Source organism: Macaca nemestrina, chromosome 8 (genome assembly GCF_043159975.1).
Source record: "Macaca nemestrina isolate mMacNem1 chromosome 8, mMacNem.hap1, whole genome shotgun sequence".
NCBI lineage: Eukaryota > Metazoa > Chordata > Mammalia > Primates > Cercopithecidae > Macaca > Macaca nemestrina.
In genome coordinates, this window is record NC_092132.1 from 115,917,311 (window position 1) to 115,929,972 (window position 12,662).

General features: G+C 41.4%; 1 protein-coding gene across 7 annotated transcripts in view; it reads left to right on the forward strand.

Annotated features, from left to right (window-relative positions):
* The first annotated feature begins 241 nt into the window (after window positions 1-241).
* The window catches only part of NSD3 (nuclear receptor binding SET domain protein 3), a 112,289-nt gene continuing 99,868 nt past the window's right edge, over window positions 242-12,662 (forward strand). For 5 of the 7 annotated variants that reach the window (XM_071068361.1, XM_071068364.1, XM_024791149.2 and 2 more), the window contains exon 1: window positions 281-717. The gene's annotated coding sequence lies outside the window, so the exon portion shown is untranslated. Of the gene's footprint in view, window positions 718-821; window positions 913-12,662 lie in introns of those variants that run through there. The other 2 variants (XM_071068367.1, XM_071068362.1) reach the window with 2 other exon arrangements.

Below are 12,662 nucleotides of genomic sequence, written 5' to 3' on the forward strand. Positions count from 1 at the left end.
TCCCACGTACCGTCCCTCCCCGTCCCTTGGCCCTCTTGCCCAGTCTCCCTAGTCTTCCAGAAGCTAGCAGCCGCGGGCGTTCCTGGTTCGCGCTCCCGCCCCCTCCGCCCCGCTGACTCGCCGCTTCCTCCGGAGCCCCAGCGTCCCGAACCCGGGACTGCATTTCCCGGCAGGCGCCGCGGCCCGCGGCCAATGAGGGGCTGAGGATTTGGCGGCGGCGGCGCCCCGAGAGTCGGGGTGGGGGGGCTTTGTGCGCGGCGGCGGCGGCGGGAGCGGCGGCGGCGGCGGCCAGCACCGAGGCGGAGGCTGAGGGGACTGTGCACAGGTCGCCGCGGAGAGGCGTGCGAATTCCGAGCCGAGCTCCGAGGACCCTGCTGTCCTGGCCGGGCCGCCAGCCGTAGGCTCCTCTCTGGCAGCAGCGGCGGCGCGGCGACCCCGTCCCTCGGCCTCCCTTTCCCTCCCCACCTCCTGAGCCTTCCTCTTTCCGCAGCACGCCCGGCCCGGCCCGGCCGTGGCCCTCCTCGGTGCCGGCCGCCATGGCAGAGGCGTCCGGCGCGGGGAAAATCTAGCCCGGGGATTTCATGCGGCCTAGCTCGGTTCCGCCTCCTCCCCGCGCGGCCCCGGCGGCTGCCCGCAGCCCAGCCCCACTCCGGGCCTCCGTGTCTCTCCTGTGATCGCACTGACACGGCCGGGGGGTTAGAATGGAACAAACTGAAGGTAAAGTGCGTGTGCGTGTGTGTATGTGTGTGTGTGCGCGCGCGCGCGCGCGTGTAATGCTAGGAAGGGCTGAGGAGGAAACGACGGGGAGGGGGCGACCTAGGGATGGGGCGCCAGACCCCAGGAGGAATGGAAGGGGAAGCGGGTGGCCTGAAAGGGCTCGAGGGGGGTCCTGACGGAGGAGCAGATGGCAAGGTGGGGGGTGTGGAGGGAATTGGGGGGTGGGGCAGGGGAGGTGGGAGTGGGATCGGAGTCGGAGTGGCGCTGAGCTGGGAGAAGTGGGATGGGGGCGGGGATAAGGATGGGATTGGGGAGGGGCAGGGAAAGGGGAGAAGAGTTGCATGGAGATTAGAGACCTGGGTGGACTGATAAATAGGTTTGGGGATGGAGTGTGGGAACCAAAAGAGTCTGGGAGAAGGGGATACATTTGCTGGAGAAATGGGGCATTTTATGAGAATGAAGGGAGAAATGAGGAATGGAAGTGAAGGAAAAGGTGGATTAGGGAAAGGGATGAGGCAGGCTGCAATAGGAGGATGGGAAATAGACGCAGGAAACTGGAAGACAGGATTGGGCTAGGGAAGGAAATTAACTGAATGATGACAGGGATGAGAACGATCGACTTAGCGTCAGAGTGGGAGGAAAAGAAGGGGATGGAGGTCGTTAAAGTGTTAGGAAGGGAGGCCTTTTGTTCCTATATTTGTGTGTATTCTGTGCCTTTCTTTCAAGACTAGAGAATAGAGAAGCTAGTGGTTATGGGATTGTGATTGTTGTGAAATGGGGAGGTGTGGGTTTTACTGTTTTGAGGGAGGAGACGATGTGTTTGTGTTATGGAAGAGAGGCAGGGAGAGACATGGCCATAATTTGATGGTTTTGGGGAGGAGTGAAGATTATTCCGATTTAAAGGGGGCAGGGGCAGCCATGTTTGCTGCCAGGCACTGCAGTGTAAATAAATTCCTTTTCCTCTCCGACATCAGTATGAATCTGGAAGGGGCCAGTTCAGATTGTTAGCCCCCTTTCTTTCTATTCATGAACTCTTTTCCCCTTACATCTTGGGTCATTTTAAATTATTCATAACCGCCAAAGTGATGTTTTCCATCTTGTGTGTTTTTGCTCCTTTTCTCCCTCTCTTTACCCTCTTCCTTCTGGTTGCAAACAAGGTATGCTAATGAGCTGCAGTGTAAATTTAACCCTTTTAATCAATTTAAAACTAGATTTTTACCAGCTGAAGGGATCATTACTACGCTTACATATCAAACATGATCATGAAGTCTTTTACGTATTGAAAATTCGTTTGTTTCAGAAGCCTCAGAAGCAGTCAACATGTTTTCTGCAATTCTTTAAGTAAACAAGGAAATTGCATCGGTTATTTTACTTGGGCCTGTGCTCTTGGCAAAGCGCTGTGTCCGGGTGAAAGGGGTAGGAAGCTCTGCTTGTGGTAGATTATCTGCTTGCTGTATTTTGAATGTTGAAAAATTAGAAATGTATGTATTTTTAAATAGTATTTCTGATAGCTCTTGCTTACAGGTGATGAGCATGTTAAGAGTGTTGAGTGTGTTAAGAATAGTATTTTCTTTTTTAAATAAACTCTCTTTCCCCCATCTCTTCTCTGTGCCTTCATGTAGCTAGCTCAATACAATCTCCAGATGCCAATTCAGCACAGTGCAATGATCTATGAAGTAGGCATGCAGTTCTTAGAGTCTCATTAAGATGCCAGGGTTTTTTGTTGTTGTTGTTTTGTTTGTTCATTCGTATTTTGATTGGAACTTCAGGTGACTCTGAGGAAACTACAGTAACTAATGTATTCAACTGTAACTACTTGTACAATTTGAAATAATTACTATTCTAAGGTTTAAATTCTGACAAATTTACAGTACATACATTGGTGTTAAGTAGAGCCTATTTTATTTCATATCGAAAAGGATTAAATGTGTGTGCGTGACCTTTTGTTTTTATTATAGCAGTTGGAGTAATCCAAACTTTAACCTATCACATTGATACTGAAACTGTTCTCTAATACCAAGAAGGCCTGTTAACATTGTAATATGGTGGACTCAAACCAGTTGAACTACATTTAACCTACCTAAATGGCAACATCCTCTCAGTTGTTATATAGAAACTTAGGATATATTCTTGGTTTGTTAGAAAAATTAAATTGAATGTTGTTAAAGTGGTACTTTAAGAGGGTGCTTTTAGTGTAAAAGCCAGATTTACAGCTTGGAGTATTTTAAGTTGATAATATTCAGCTGAATTTGTTTGAAATTCTGTGAGGAACAATTGCATTTAAAAAAAAAATTCAGCATGCTTTTTCTGGAATTTATTTTTATGGTGATTTCAGTTTTATGTCTCCTACTTGATTGACATGTTATTTGTAATTAGCTGGTAAAATGTGTGCATGAGCTATCAGTACTGTAAATTTTTAGGAAAGTAAGCAATAATGAAATAGAAAAATTTGTGTTGGAAGCTTTCATTCTTCAAAAAAAAAAAAAAAAGAAAAAGTTTATTTTTATGTATTCAGCATCCTTTAAAGATCAGGGTTCCTGCCCAGCTGTGGTAAGTATCCTGGTTCCTTGCACAGGTATTAATATACGAAGAAGCCTACTCTTGTTAAATAACACTTAAAACCAATTAATATGTCCATCAGCCCACCTGTTACCTATGATAGCTTTTTTATTTTTCTAACCCTTAAATTAACAAATGCCCTCTCTTATACTGATCAGATTGAATGAGTTTTGGATAAAGGAAACTGATTGTCTTTGAGATTGATGATTGTTGAGTGAACTGTCAAATCTGATTCCAATGACAGCAGTTTCTGGAATTTATAATAATATTCATAATCCACTAATAGCTGCTCACAGTTGTCCTCACACTGTGCTATGCTGAGTGTCTGACATGCATGATTTCCTTTTCTCCTCCTAACAGTTTTATGAAGTCAGTACTTTTTTTTTTTGAGCGATGGAGTCTCACTCTTGTTGTCCAGGCTGGAGTGCAATGGTGCGATCTTGGTTCACTGCAATCTCCGCCTCCCAGGTTCAAGTGATTATCTTGCCTTAACCTCCCAAGTAGCTGGGATTACAGGCGCACATCACCATGCCCGCCTAATTTTTTTTTTTTTTTTTGAGACGGAGTCTTGCTCTGTAGCCCAGGCTGGAGTGCAGTGCCATAATCTTGGCCCACTGCAAGCTCCGCCTCCCGGGTTCACGCCATTCTCCTGCCTCAGCCTCCCGAGTAGCTGGGACTGCAGGCTCCTGCCACCACACCCCGCTAATTTTTTGTATTTTTTAGTAGAGACGGAGTTCACCGTGTTAGCCAGGATGGTGTCAATCTCCTGACCTTGTGATCCGCCTGCCTTGGCCTCCTAAAGTCCTGGGATTACAGGCGTGAGCCACCGTGCCTGGCCAATTTTTATATATTTTTTAGTAGAGACAGGGTTTCACCATGTTGGCCAGGCTGGTCTCAAAGTCCTGACCTTGTCATCTGCCCGCCTCGGCCTCCCAAAGTGCTGGAATTACAGGCATGAGCCACCACGCCTGGCCAAGATGGAGTTTTTTATTTTTTATTTTATTTATTTATTTTTTTTGAGACAGAGTTTTCACTCTTGTTGCCCAGGTTGCAGTGTCTCAAAAAAAAAAAAAAAAAAAAAAAAAAAAAAGTTATTCACGTATTCACATATCATAGAAGGCTGAGAATTTAAAAAAATAAAGTTAGCATTCTTCATTCTCCACTGATAACCACTTGAATTTTCTTGTATGTCCTTCTAGAAAACTTCTATGCATGTATGTGTATATTTCTCTTAAAATATTTACAAATGGGTCATACTATCTGCATTTTGCTTTTTTGTTTTTTTATTTGTTTGTTTTTCGAGACAGAGTTTCGCTGTTGTTGCCCAGGCTGGAGTGCAGTGGCGCCATCGTGGCTCACTGCAACCTCCGCCTCCCGGTTCAAGCGGTTCTCCTGCCTCAGTCTCCCGAGTAGCTGGGATTACAGGCATGCACCACCATGCCCGCTAATTTCTGTATTTTTAGTAGAGACGAGGTTTCACCATTTTGGCCAGGCTGGTCTCAAACTCCTGACCTCAGCTAATCTGCCTGCCTTGGCCTCCCAAAGTGCTGGGGTTACAAGCGTGAGCCACCGCACCCGCCCACTTTTTCGTTTTAACAGCCTATCTGGGACATCTTTTTAAATTAGTACCTATGGATCCGCGACTGGGCGCAGTGGCTCACGCCTGTAATCCCAGCACTTTGGGAGGGAGGCTGAGGCGGGCGGATCGCTTGAGGTCAGGAGTTTGAGACCAGCCTGGCCAACATGGTGAAACACCCATCTCTACTAAAAATACAAAAATTAGCCAGGTGTGGTGGTGGCACCTGTAATCCCAGCTACTCGGGAGGCTGAGATGGGAGAATTGCCTGAACCCCGTGGGGGAAGCTGCAGTAAGCTGAGATTGCGCCACTGCACTCTAGCCTGAATGACAGAGCGAGATTCTGTCTCAAAAACAAAACAAGGCCGGGCATGGTGGTGGCTCACGTCTGTAATCCCTGCACTTTGGGAGGCTGAGGCGGGAGGATCACTTGAGGTCAGGAGTTTGAGACCAGTCTGGCCAGCATGGTGAAACCCCCGTCTCTACTAAAAATACAAAAATTAGCCGGGCATGGTGGTGCTTGCCTGTAATCCTGGCTACTTGGGAGGCTGAGACGGGCCAATCACTTGAACCCAGGAGGCGGAGGTTGCACTGAGCTGAGATTGTACCACTGCATTCCAGCCTGGTAGACAAAGCGAGACTCCGTCTCAAAAACAAAACAAAACAAAAAACAAGAACCATAAAAATTAGTACATATGGATCCACAGCTTTTTTTTTTTTTTTAAAGGGTCTTATAAGTATTCCATTGTTTAAAACATTAACATTTAGTTTGTTAGCAGGTTTTGCTATTATAAGTAAATAATAGTTGGTCGTGAATTAAGTTCCTAATAGCCTGTTAAATGGAAGCTAGTACAATTACTTTATTTTACAAGAGAGAAAACTGAGGCCTATGGAAGTGAAGTCCGGGGCTTTTGTGACAAACTCATTACTTGGTTCTTTATAGCACAACCTATTACTTCCTTACTATAAAAGTGCTGGAGCTGCCTGGCTGGGGGCAGTGGCTCACCCTGTAACCCCAGCACTTTGGGGGGCCAAGGCGGGTGGATCACCTGAGGTCAGGAGTTCAAGACCAGCCAGGCCAACATGGTGAAACCCTATCTCTACTAAAAAATACAAAAAATTAGCTGGGCCCAGTGGTGTGCGCCTGTAATCCCAGCTACTCTGGAGGCTGAAGCAGGAGAATCGCTTGAACCGGGAGGCAGAGGTTGCAGTGAGCTGAGGTCACGCCATTTCACTGCAGCCTGGGCAATAACAGCAAAACTTCTCAAAAAAAAAAGAAAGAAAGAAAGAAAGAAAAGAAAGAATTAGAGCTACCTATGAAAGCTCAAGGTGACGGGGCAAACTTAAGGTTAAGTATATTTAGTATAATGAGTTAAAGGGGAGTAAGCTGCAGTGAGGAAAGATCTTGTATTTTTTCATATTTTATTCACCATGTTGTGAACATATATGCACAAAATATTTTTACATGCAAAAATGAATTGTGTCCAAGTTATCTTGAAGTGTGTGTTTTTGTATGAAGTGGATTTTAGTGGACTTTTTCCTGTTTGAATAAAATTATCAATAAAATAAGAGCTATGAAATGAAAAAAATTAGAGGTCCATCATGATCTTAGAAAAGGACCTGGAAGAAAAATAGAGACATTGGTAAAAATTTTAAAGTGAGCTAAAAATCCCTATTTGAAAACAAGTTAAAAATCTTAGCAGGCACTGTTGATTACTTTATTTAAATTTTTTTTTTTCTATCAAGAAGAAAATGGTTACTTATTCGTTGGGATCTTTTAAAATAAAAAGATAATCTTGTCTGTTGTAGACACTTAAGAAATTAAAATCGTTAAAGCTTTAAAAATGCTTAGAACTTGGCATCTGTCCATAAAATCTGTTTTTCAATGCAGTTCTGTTTTTAGTTTTACTTTTTTTTTTTTTAAAAAAAAGCAGTCTATTATTTTTTGAAAAAGCAACTAAGATAATTCATTTATTTGTAATTAACATGTCCAGCATTTGAGTTTTTAAATGAATGGTGAACTTTATTTCTGCAGGCCAATCTTTTTATAAATTATAAGTTATAAATAAGATTTATATTTTTATAAATATTAACAGACAAATTTAAGAAATTGCTTATACTAACATTACCTAACCTTTTTTAAAAAGCTTACAGTTTCGTTTTCATTTTTACTGTTGTTCTTAGTAAATATGTAGTAAAGACTTTAAACACTTCTGTAGTATGTTGTACCTGCACTGTGTAACATGAAAAGAAGGCAAAGGTATATTTAAAATTTTGTGGACTTAGAGAATGTTCAGTTTTTACTACATGGATGTGTTGTTACTCCTAAAGCACAACTTTTTTGAAAAGATTTTGAATTATAAAAGCTCTTTGAAAAAGTATTCTTAGCTTGTTTTTTTAGATGTGGATCTTTATTGTCATTAACTGATACACAGTGATAACTTTTTCCCCCTTCTAATATTTTATTACTAAGTTCTTTTTTCCATCTATGTTTAGGGCTACTTAAAGAGAGTAACTAGGAAAATGAAAATTGTTAATATTCGTACTGTTTCAGTTTTAGCCATGTGTAGCATGGAAAGATAAAATATGAATAATACCTTACATTTATTTGGCATCTTCTGAGGTGTTTGGTAGAATTCCCACAGAATTCTAAAATGTGAAGTTAGAAAGCACAATAATTGTTATTTATTTATTATTTTTATTTTTTTCTGAGATGGAGCCTCCCTCTGTTGCCCAGGCTGGAGTGCAAGGGCGTGATCTCGGCCCACTGCAAGCTCCGCCTCCTGGGTTCCTTCTTGGGCTCAAGCAGTCTTCCTGTCTCAGCTTCTCTAGTAGCTAGGACTACAGGCAGGTGCCACTGCACCTGGCTCTGTATGATTACTTAAAAAAAAAAATTAAGAGTGTGTGTGTCCTGATTTTTCTTCATAGCTTATATTATCCACATTCCAATAGATAATTAAATATTAAGTAACAAGTATTTTTCTACTATAGATGTGCTTTTTCTTATTTTGGTATAAGTTATCCTAAGATATATAGGAGGTTTATTTTTATTTTTTTTATTTTTAGAGACAGGGTCTTGCTCTCTTGTCCAGGCTGGAGTGTAGTGACATGATCCTAGCTCACTGCAGTCTTGAACTCCTTGGATCAAGCAGTTCTCCTGGCCTCAGCCTCTGGAATAGCTATGACTACACACATGTGCCACGCTGCCCAGCTAATTTTTTTTTTTTTTTTTTTGAGACAGGGTCTTAACTCTACCACCTAGGCTGGAGTGCAGTGGTACTATCATGGCTCACCGCAGACTCAACTTCGCAGGCTCAGGTGATCCTCCCACCTCAGCCTCCTGAGTAGCTGGGACTACAGGCATGTGCCACCACTCCCAGCTAATTTTGTTTTTCTTTTTTTGTAGAGACAGGGTTTCACCAAGTTGCCCAGGCTGGTCTTGAGCTCCTGGGCTCAACCAATCTTCCCACCTTGTCCTCCCAAAGTGTTGGGATTACAGGCATGAGCCACTGTGCTGGTCTCCCTAGCTATTTTTAAAATTTTTTTTTGTAGAGATGGAGTCTCCCTTTGTTGCCTGGCTGACCTTGAACACTTGGCCTCAAGTGATCCTTATGGGGAGGCATTTTAAATTTAAGAATGGGTAGCTTATTGGGATTTCATAGGTTAAAAAAATTAGTTTATCAAATTGATTTGAGATTAAGAAGATCATATGGAGATACGCCTAGTAGCATTTGGACTATAGCCAAGACAATATTGTGTCTATTTAATCTTATGTTATCTAATTTCTCTTAGCTGTGGAGGCTTAAGAAAGCTGTATGTAAAAAACAAACAAAAACTTTAAGAAATAGGCATTTTAAAGCCTTTTACATTATGAAATGTGAAATATAAAAAAGCATATAAAACTTGAATGTATAGTATAAACAAATAATTAGAAAGTGAAAATACAAAAATTAGCTAGGCGTGGTGGCACACGCCTGTAATCCCAGCTACTCGGAAGGCTGAGGCAGGAGAATCACTTGAACCAGGGAGGCAGACGTTGTAGTGAGCTGAGATTGCGCCACTGCACTCCAGCCTGAGCGACAAAGCAAGACTCTCCGTCTTAGGGAAAAAAAGGAAGTGAACATCGGGTAACTATCACCCAGGTAATAAGTCCTTTAAGAAAAGCTGCAGAGACAACCTCATTGGTTTAGCTGGTATTGCTTTGGTGGTAGTTGGACATTAGGGACAAAAATGTATTGATGTCCTTGGGTTTTTCTTTTTTCTTTTTTTCTTTCTTTCTTTTTTTTTGAGACAGAGTCTTGCTCTGTTGCCCAGGCTGGAGTCCAGTGGCGCAGTCTGGGCTCACTGCAACCTCCGCCTCCCGGGTTCAAGCGATTCTCCTGCGTCAGCCTTCTGAGTAGCAGGGACTACAGGCGCCCGCCACCACACCCAGCTAATTTTTGTAGTAGTAGTGACGGGGTTTTGCCATATTGGCCAGGCATGAACCAGGCGCGGTGGCTTACGCCTGTAATCCCAGCAGTCTGGGAGGCCGAGGCGGGCGGATCACCTGAGGTGAGGTGTTGGAGACCAGCCTGGCCAACATGGCGAAACCCCATCTCTACTAAAACTACAAAAATTAGCCGGGCGTGGTGGTGGGCATCTATAATCCCAGCTGCTTGGGAGACTGATCCAGGAGAATCGCTTGAACCCGGGAGGCGGAGGTTGCCGTGAGCCGAGATTGCGCCACTTCACTCCAGCCTGGGCGAAAGAGCGAAACTGTCTCAAAAATAAAATAAAATAAAATAAAAAAGAACCTGAAGAATTCATAACAATGCAAGTTCAACGAATATAAAAACTGAATAGCTAGTTTTTAATTGTTATTGCCAGAAGGGGTATCTGAGCAATGTTTTTAAGGTAGCTTTCTAACATTTATTATCAGTGTTTAGTGATTTGAAATCTTAGTTCCTTACCGATGAATAACAAAAAATAATACTGAATCCTCTAAGAAAGTGCTGTTTTATACAAAGTGTTTATTTAGAGTTCATCTCTGTTGCACTTTTTGGTAAGATTCAATGATTAGGTTTTAAATTAACATGCAAACTCTAAAATTACTTAGAAAATGTCGATTTGTCTATATTGTTAATTTCTTAGATTAACTATCTTATTTAACAAAATCGAGTTTGACACTCTTGCTTTCGCAGTATTGGAAGCATTCAAAAAGTATTAACCTGAGAAGTAATCAGTGATGACAATCTATGTTTAACCCTTCATCCTTGGTACTTCTTGAGTTTTAACTTTTCTGTAATTTGGCCAAGAGAACCAAATTTCTTTCGAAGCTGGAGAAACTGCATTATGCTTTCCTGGCCTTCAAGAATATTTTCTTAGGTATTTGGAAAGGTTAAGTGTTGATTTTTGAGGATTAGGATAGCAGAAAAATTTGAATGCTTTTTTCCCTCTGAGTACCTGCTGAATACGGTCTATTTGCATACAACTCTGCAATGTGAACTTTGAGAAAGGCATTTTTATAAATTAAAGCCTTTATTTGGTTATTATAATTTTGTCACTCCAAGCGGTCTCCTTTTGTATGATCTCTGCAAGATTCAAATGCATCAGAATACAGTATTTCATATTAGATTGTGGTGAGAAACTTCTTGCTTTGCTTTATTGTATCCTTGAATTATTTTCTGTAGTGCAATAGCATGTTTTTCTTTTTTACTCCCACTGAAGATTAAATATATTTCTTGCTAATTTTTCCCTTGCATGGGTGATAGCGATTTTAAACCTTGAAAGGAACATGTATGTTGAGTTTTCCTAGATGTGAAAGTAAATATAATTTGATATTTTTAAAAAGATAAATTAGGTAGTTTGGCTTTGTGTATGCAGTAGAGTTAATATGCTTTTATTCACCTCATGGTTTCTGTGTCATTACCACCTGTTAGTTTTTATTATTTTTTTTAATTAATTTATTTATTTTTTTTTGAGACGGAGTCTCGCTCTGTCGCCCAGGCTGGAGTGCAGTGGCCGGATCTCAGCTCACTGCAAGCTCCGCCTCCCGGGTTCACGCCATTCTCCGGCCTCAGCCTCCCGAGTAGCTGGGACTACAGGCGCCCGCCACCTCGCCCGGCTAGTTTTTTGTATTTCTTAATAGAGACGGGGTTTCACCGTGTTAGCCAGGATGGTTTCGATCTCCTGACCTCGTGATCCGCCCGTCTCGGCCTCCCAAAGTGCTGGGATTACAGGCTTGAGCCACCGCGCCCGGCCTAGTTTTTATTTTTTAATGAAAAACTTGAACTTCTCCAAAGTGACTAGTTTTAAAATAACATTTATGTAAGGATTGTTTATTGCTGAGAAATTGAAAACCAGAAGGTATAAAGAAAATTAAAATTATTTAAAATTCTATTAGCTAGCAGTAACTACTATTAATATTTTGTTGTATATCCCTCCAATACTTTTTCGTATATATTTTTTTACATAATTGGAATTGTGCATCCCTATTATTTTGTAACATGTTTTGTTTTTAATACATTATGAAATAAATATGTTTGTGATTTTAAAAATTGATATAGAATTTCAATGTACAGGTGTGCTATTACCTGTTTACCATTCTGTGTTGAGGGTCTTTTAGGCAGTTTGCAATTTGGGGACATTGTAAGTTGATGGACATCCTTATACATTAAAAAAATTATATGGCTGATTATTTCATTACAATAAATTCCTAGAAGTAAAATTACTTAAAAGATATAAACATTTTGAAAGCTTTTGATACATATTCCAAACTGTTCTCTTGAAAGATTTTTTAAAATAACAGTTTTATTGAGATATAATTCACATACCATAAAATTCATCCATTTAAAGTATACAATGCAGTGGCTTTTAGTATGTTCACAGGGTTGTATAACCGTCACCACAATCAGTTTTAGAACATTTCCAGAAAGGTTTGAACCAGTTTAAACCCAGCAATATTATAAAGTTTTGTTTTAAAAATAGCATTTATTCGTAACATCTAAAGTGTAGTACAGTATACAGGAACACAACAGCTTGTGTGACATATACTTTATATGCATTTGGGTGACATTTTAGAAAGTCCTCCATGAAAAGATGATGCTCCTATGTCCCATTTTAAGAAAGCCTGACATATTAAGTTTAAGCTGATGAAACAAAATATGAGGTATATTTTTTGAATTATAAAATTATTCTCCTGGACAGTGAGAATTTCTTTATTGAGAGAGTATTGTGTATGGTTTAAAATGTTTTTTTAAAAATTCAAATTTGATTTAGAAACACTTTATTTTAGAAAACATCTGTGGAAAGTGTTACCTATACAGTTAGCTGTAGCAAACTTATCACCTTATAGAAAATATGGCTTTCTTTTTATTAAGAGACGTTTGCTTTGTTCTAACTGACCTTCACCCCTGAAAGTTGTTCTTTTGTTTTGTTTGCTTAAGCTATTTAACAAAACATTTTTTAAAAACTGGGTGGGTTAGCTGGGCGTGGTGGCTCACACCTGTAATCCCAGCACCTTGGGAGGCCGGGTGGGTGTATCACTTGAGGTCAGGAGTTTGAGACCACCCTGGTCAACATGGTGAAACCCCGTCTCTACTAAAAATACAAAAATTAGCCAGTGTTATGGCGCTCGCCTGTAGTCCCAGCTACTCGGGAGGCTGAGGCAAGAGAATCACTTGAACCCAGAAGGCAGAGGTTGCAGTGAGCTGAGATTGTACCACTGCACTCCAGCCTGGGTGACAGAGTGAGATTCCATCTCAAAAAAAAAAGACAAAAAACAAAACTGGGAGGGCAGTGAAGTATAGGGCAAGAGTCAAGGAGGTCTGAG